The sequence below is a fragment of the Miscanthus floridulus genome, chromosome 9 (assembly GCF_019320115.1).
Source record: "Miscanthus floridulus cultivar M001 chromosome 9, ASM1932011v1, whole genome shotgun sequence".
Lineage (NCBI taxonomy): Eukaryota > Viridiplantae > Streptophyta > Magnoliopsida > Poales > Poaceae > Miscanthus > Miscanthus floridulus.
The window spans coordinates 27,484,332-27,491,495 of record NC_089588.1 but is presented as its reverse complement, the minus strand read 5'-3'; the positions used below and the strand labels follow the sequence as shown (position 1 = coordinate 27,491,495).

At 45.2% G+C, this 7,164-nt stretch overlaps 1 pseudogene; it reads left to right on the top strand.

The window, feature by feature from the left end:
* The first annotated feature begins 286 nt into the window (after positions 1–286).
* On the top strand, positions 287–4,431 carry LOC136479540 (uncharacterized; annotated as a pseudogene).
* The last annotated feature ends 2,733 nt before the right edge of the window (positions 4,432–7,164 follow it).

Below are 7,164 nucleotides of genomic sequence, written 5' to 3'. Positions count from 1 at the left end.
TGCATAGGTGGGGTTAGTTTCCATGGTCTGCTCCAATTCGAGACAGAGTTTCGGCATCATCTCCCTATTGTTCTCTAGATACACACTCTCCCTGGCAGGACATGTATTTGGAGAACAGCGGGACGGTGCTGCCGAAATTTTGTCTCAGATAGGAGTAGAGCATGGAAACAAACCTCATCTACGGATCTACGGGTGGGATTAGGACCAATCCTCACCTATTAGATAGTAGGAACGTCGTGTAGATGCAATTGATGTTTATATTACTCGCCGCTATATATGTTAGAGGATGGAGGACCGCGAGTGGATGTACACGGGCCGCGCAAGTCAGGGTTAGGTCACCAATGAATGGATCGACAAGACTGATGCTTTCTTGGAACGGGCATTTGGCGTGGCTGCTAAAGGAGCGAGTAAAATTTGTTGTCCCTATAGCAAATGTGCAAATAGGAAAAGACAAACGAAGAAGGTCATGGGGGAACATCTTTGGAAGAATGGATTTATGACAGACTATACCCGGTGGGTCTACCATGGTGAAGCCAATCATATGAGAGAGGAGGTGGTGAGACCATGCATCGAGGATTATGATGCTGATGCTGGGGTAGCAGACATGTTAAATGACTATCACGAGGCACAGTTCGCCGAAGGACGTACGGAGGAGGACCCAGAGGCAACCGTAAAGGCGTTCTATGACATGTTTGCTGCGGCACAGAAACCCCTTCACGGCCAGACAAAGGTTTCTTAACTGGATGCCATTGGACGCATAATGGCGTTAAAGTCCCAGTATAGCCTGAGTCGAGACGTCTTCGATGGTATGATGACAGTTATTGGTAGCCTTCTTCTGGAGGGTCACCTTCTGCCAAAGATCATGCACGAGTCACAGAAACTCCTTCATGCACTTAAGATGCCGTATGAGCAGATATATGCTTGCCCGAAGGGGTGCGTCCTATTTAGGAAAGAATACGTGGAAGCAAAGTACTGTCTAAAGTGTAAATCCTCTAGGTTCCTGGAGGTAGATTCTGGTGATGGCTAGAAGAGGCAGCTTGACATTCCCGTGACAATCCTACGGCACCTTCCGTTCATACCGAGGATCCAACAGCTATACATGACTGAGGAATCCACAAAACAGATGATATGGCAAACGATACAATCCTGACAGGATGGTACATGCATCCGATGGTGAAACATGGACCCACTTTGATGGCATTCATCATGAGAAAGCTAAAGAGGCTCATAATGTACATGTTGCGCTGGCAACAGATGGGTTCAATCCTTATGGAATGATGGCTGCCCCATACACATGTTGGCCCGTGTTCGTTATCCCCCTCAATCTCCCCCTGGCGTATGCTTTCAATGACAGAACGTATTCTTATCATTGATAATTCCTGGACACCTAGGGAATAATATGGGTGTGTTCATGGAGCCTGTGATTGATGAATTGGTCCATGCTTGGGAGGAAGGGGTATGGACATACGACCGAGATACAACGAAAAACTTCAAAATGCATGTTTGGTACCACTACTCCCTGCATGACTTCCTGGCGTATGGGATATTCTGCGCCTGGTGTGTTCATGGGAAGTTCCCATGCCCAGTATGTAAGGAAGGTCTAAGGTTCATTTGGTTGTAGAAGGGTGGCAAGTATTCATCGTTCAACAAACATCGGCAATTCCTCCCTCTTGACCATGCATTTAGACGAGACATCAAGAACTTTATGAAAGGTGTCGTAGTGACAGACCCTGCACCACCGATAATAACTGGTGTTGTGGTTCGTGAATAGATAGATGGTCTCGTGGTCAATCCAGAAGGTGGTTTTATGAGATGTGGTGAGCAACATATGTGGACTCATAAGTCGGGCTTGACTTGGCTCTCCTATTTTGATGACCTTCTCCTTCCACACAACATTGATGTAATGCACACTGAAAAGAATGTCGCCGAGGAACTTTGGGCAACAATCATGGATATTCCTGACAAGTCAAAGGACAACGTTAAGGCTAGAGTGGATCTAGCAACGTTATGCAATAGACCAAACCAACATATGAAGCCTCCTAGTCGCGGCAAGACGTGGAGAAGGCCTAAGGCCGATTTTGTCTTGAGCAAGCCCCAAAGGAGGGAAGTACTAGAATGGATCTAGACGTTAATGTTCCCTAATGGGTATGCGGCTAATCTAAGGAGGGGAGTGAACTTATCTACTATGCAAGTCTTAGGGATAAAGAGTCATGACTACCACATATGGATTGAGCGGCTTCTTCCGGCGATGGTTCAAGGCTATGTCCATGAGCATGTCTGGCTAGTGCTGGCAGAGTTGAGCTATTTCTTTCGCCAGCTTTATGCCAAGGAGTTATCTCAAACCGTGATTGCTGACTTGAAAAGAATAGCACCTGTGTTGCTCTGTAAGTTGGAGAAGATCTTTCCACTCGGCTTCTTCAATCTGATGCAACATTTGATTTTGCACCTCCCTTATGAGGCACGAATGGGGGGCCCATGCAGGGCCATTGGTGCTTCTTCAATTCGAGCAAGAAGCACGAGCACGAGCCTGGCCATACGACCTCAGCAGGACACTTCACACCACCGAGTGGAGGCACTCAAGGTTATTCCTGGTTTATTCGTCGTTCATAGGTTTTTTCATACCTTTCCTTTGCATTATTGTAACATTGGGGTGAATATATTGTAGGCCCAACTGGAACAAGAGAGGAGGATACAGGAGCAGATGTAGGCAAAGATGGAGAGGGTGGAGGCCGAGCGGGAGGACGAGCAATGAAGGATGGCGGACATTCTTCAGTACATGTAAAGTCTTGGCGCCGCTACGAGTGTAGTTCTGCCACCTTCGCTATTCGCTCCACCTACACCTCCACCTCCTCACTATTCTACTCCTGTGAGTATAAATGTTTTAGTTTGTATGTTCATGCTTACGGTCAAACCTAGTGGAGTATGAAAGTTTTGTCCATGTATGGTATATATTTATCTTGTCTCACACATGCAATCTCTTCTCCTTTGTGCAGAATCAATCAGCGGCATCGAACGATCCTCATGCTTGAAAGGATCAAGATGCCCAAGAGGGGGTGAATTGGGCTAATTCTAAATTGCTTTGCAATAATTAAACTCTACGGTTAGCCCAATTAACCCCTTGTACCTAGAAAGTATTTCTATTGATCTAACGCACAAAAGTTTAGCACCCTAAGTTCCAATCCTACTCTAGCATGGCAATTCTAGGAATGTAAATGACAAGAATTGAATTGCTCAAAGTAAATGCTTAAAGTAAAGAGAGAAGGAGGAACGCGGTGATATTTTGCTGAGGTATCAGAGAGTTGCCACTCTCCACTAGTCCTTGTTGGAGCACCTACGCAAGGGTGTAGCTCGCCCTTGATCTGCGCAAGGATCAAGTGCTCTCAACAGGTTGATTCTTCGACACTCCGTCACGGTGAATCACCCACAACCGCTCACTACTTGAGTTGGGTCATCCACAAGCTCTCCGGATGATCACCAAGCTCCCAATCACCATGAAGCCATCTAGGTGATGGCGATCACCAAGAGTAATAAGCATGGACTCTCACATGACCATGACAAGCCTAATGAGAAGGGTGGACGCACACTTTGCTACTCTTGATTTCACTAATGAGGCCTCTCTTTGGGATTCTCTGTAAGGAAAATAGACCTTAGGCCTATTTACTTTGAATTTTGGTGTTTGATGACCAACACAACCAAATTGGACTAATGAATTTGCAAGTGATTGTTTTGTAGTTCAATAGGGTGCAAGACGTGACTTGGACAAAGGCGACATGATGATCCGATGATCAACACCATAAGCAAGACCCTAGGAGCATAAGAGAAGACCCAAGATATCAAGCAAAGTCCAAGCACGAAGATAGGAACCAAGCCGAATGCAAGATCGTGAAGAAACGAGCTCACAGAGGGCACACGACACTGCATAGGACGCTTCGATGCACAAGACGCTGCACCGGACGCTGCATAGGACGCTGCACCGGACGCTCCGATCAAGCAACAGTAGAGTCAACAGCAGTGACCGGACGCTGCATAGGACGCTGCACCGGATGCTCTGATGCACAGGATGCTGCACTAGATGCTGCACAGGACGCTGAGTGCCAGAGTCCGGTCAACATCAGTAAGGTTCCAGAGAGCCATTTTTGTGACCGAACGCGTCTGGTCAGTGCTGATCGGACGCTGGTCAGAGTCCGGCCAGTAGCAGAAAAGCGAGATTTCGTCCCCAACGGCTACTTTCTCAGTGGGGCTTATAAATAGACCCCCCAATCGGCCATTTGAGGTGTGTGGAGCTGAGAAAACATACCAAGGGTGTTGATAGACCATTTTAGTGATCTCCACTTGCATAGTGCTTAGTGTTTCATTAGGTGATTACTGTAGGTGCTTTGCGAAGTGCTTAGGTTGATTAGACCACCGCTTATGCGCTTGCTCTAGGATTAGGCCTAGTGTTTAGTGATGTTTGCATACCTTTTACCACCTGGTGCTTGTGAGCACCATTGTTGTACATTGGAGGGGCTTAAGTCTTGCGAGATCACACCAACCGTGTTTGTGGTGTGGCCACCACCGTGTACCGGAGGGAACAAGGCCCGCGGTATTTTGGCCGAAAGCTTGATAGTGAAGACGGCGGGGAGCATCCGGGAGAGGCTTGCCAGAAGGCACGTCGGAGACCCACTTGCGTGTGGGGAAGGCCCAAGGCTATCCACGGAGTTACCCGACCAGGAGCTTGGCCCTTGCGAGGGATTCCTTACGAGGGGCTCCAACGAGGACTAGGGGGAAGCTTGCGCGCTTCTCGATACCTCGGTAAAAATACCGGAGTCATCGACGGGAGTTTGCATATCTCTACCTTGCTCTTTAGCTTCTGCATTTACATTAATTGTATTACTTCTTTTGCGGTAGAGATAGCAACACACTAGCAAAACCGTAGTTACACATTTAGATAGTTTATCTATTGCATATGTTTTGCTAGGGTTAGAAAAAGAGGCCATAGTTTTGGAGTTAGATTTTTAAGTTGCCTAATTCACCCCCCCCCCTCTTAGGCGTCATGGTCCCTTTCAATTGGTATCAGAGCCGGTTGGCTCAAATTAGACCTTTGGCTTAACCGCCATTGAGCCGACGCTATTTAGAGTGGTTGGGATGGATACCGCTAGGCCTCCGCACTTTGACGGCACTAACTTCCCATACTATAAAGCTAGAATGGCTTGCCACCTTGAGGCGGTTGATTTGGGTGTATGGAGAGTCACTCGTGATGGGATGAAACCCATTAAGAATCCTGAAAAACCCACTAAAAGTGATGAAAAAGAAATGCATTTCAATGCTAGAGCTAAAAATTGCTTATTTGAATCACTTAGTATGGATGTCTTTAACCAAGTATTCACCTTAAATACTGCACATGAAATTTGGTTAAAACTCCAAGAGCTCCATGACGGCACAAGCAATGTCCGTGAGCAAAAACATTGTCTAGCTAAACAAAATTATGATTCCTTTACAATGAATGACAATGAGCTTGTTCGTGATATGTATTCTCATTTGAATCTAATTATAAATGAGCTCCATTCAATAGGATTAATAAAGCTAGATGATGCGGACATCGTGAGGAAGATCATCTTTGTGCTACCACAAAAGAAATATGCAAGCATCATCACTATCCTTCACAACATGGGGAACTTGAGCACCATGACCCCGGGCATAGTCATTGGCAAGCTAGTGGCATTTGAAATGTCACGTAAGATGGGTCAAGAAGAAGCTTCGTCATCAAGCAAAGGCAAAGCTCTCGCATGTAGCGAGAAAATAAAGATGAAGGGGAAGCAAATTGAAACAAGCTCAAGCTCAAGCTCCTCAAGTGAAGATGAAGAAGAAGATGAGGATGATGATGATGAAGATTCAAGTGATGATGATCAATCTTCCTCCTCCGCCTCCGGCCTTGATGAAGAATCAATCAACCTTATCAACAAGGTGGAGAAGATGATCCAAAGGCTCAATGTCAAGGGTGTGTCCATCCAAATTCAAGATCTCATTTTTTCCAATCAAAGAAATGAGCAAAGGAAGAGAGGACGCTATGGATGTGGTAAGTTGGGGCACTTTGTGGAAGTTTGTCCAAATAAGCCCACGCCCAAGACAAAGAAGAAGGCATGCAAGAACCAAGCCCTCACATCAATAAGATCATGGGATGATTCTTCAAGTGAAGAAGAAAACCATCACAAGAGGCGAGGTCACAAGCACTCATCATCAAGCTCTTCTCGTGTGTGCCTTATGGCACAAGGTAACGAAAGCTCATCCTCTAGTGAGAGTGATAGTTATGATGATATGCCTTCTTATCATGAAATTGTGCAAGAAAATCTTAATTATGCTAAAGCTTGCACTAGTCAACAAAAGAAGCTCAAAAGTTTAAAAGAAAAGCTAGATAGTTCACAAAAAGCATACAAAACCTTGCTTGAACAATATGAGAACTTTGCTAATCTCAATGTTGAACTATCTACTAAAATTGAGAAACTTGAGGCTAATGCAACAACAAATGCATGGACAATCAATGATGAGCAACTTGTAAAGAAAAATGAAAAATTAAAAGAAAAGTTAACTAGCACACAAGAAGCATATAATAGTTTGCTTGCTAAAATGGAAACCATGTGCAAACATTGTGATGAGCTAACTAATAAAGTTGCTAATCTTGAAGCCATTAATTCAACCCTCACCAAGGCATCTAAAAAGAAAAATTACATGCTTAACATGTCTAAAAAGAATGCCTCTACTTCTTGTAATGAATTATGTTTAGACTCACCTTTGTGCAACCAAGCTTGTGTTGAGAAAGTTGTTGTAGATACATGCACACAAGAGGTTGCAAAGAAAAATGAGCAACTCAAGCAAGAAGTAGCTCGCCTCACCAAGGACTTGACTCAAGTAAAAGGCAAGGCAAAGCAAACCCAACTTCATCAAGATAACACCATCAAGGGAGTGAAGAAGCTTGATAAAGGACAAATCGTGGTTTGCTACGTGTGCCACAAGGAAGGCCACAAGTCCTATGAGTGCAAGGTGAAGAATGGGGGAGGAGCAAAGAAGAAAGAGAAAAAGCAAACAAGCAAGCTCTCCAACACCTACACCAACAAGGTGGACAAGAAAGCCTCCACACCTTATCTCTTGAAGAAGAAGAAAAATGACAAGGTGGTGGCTATCAAGGTG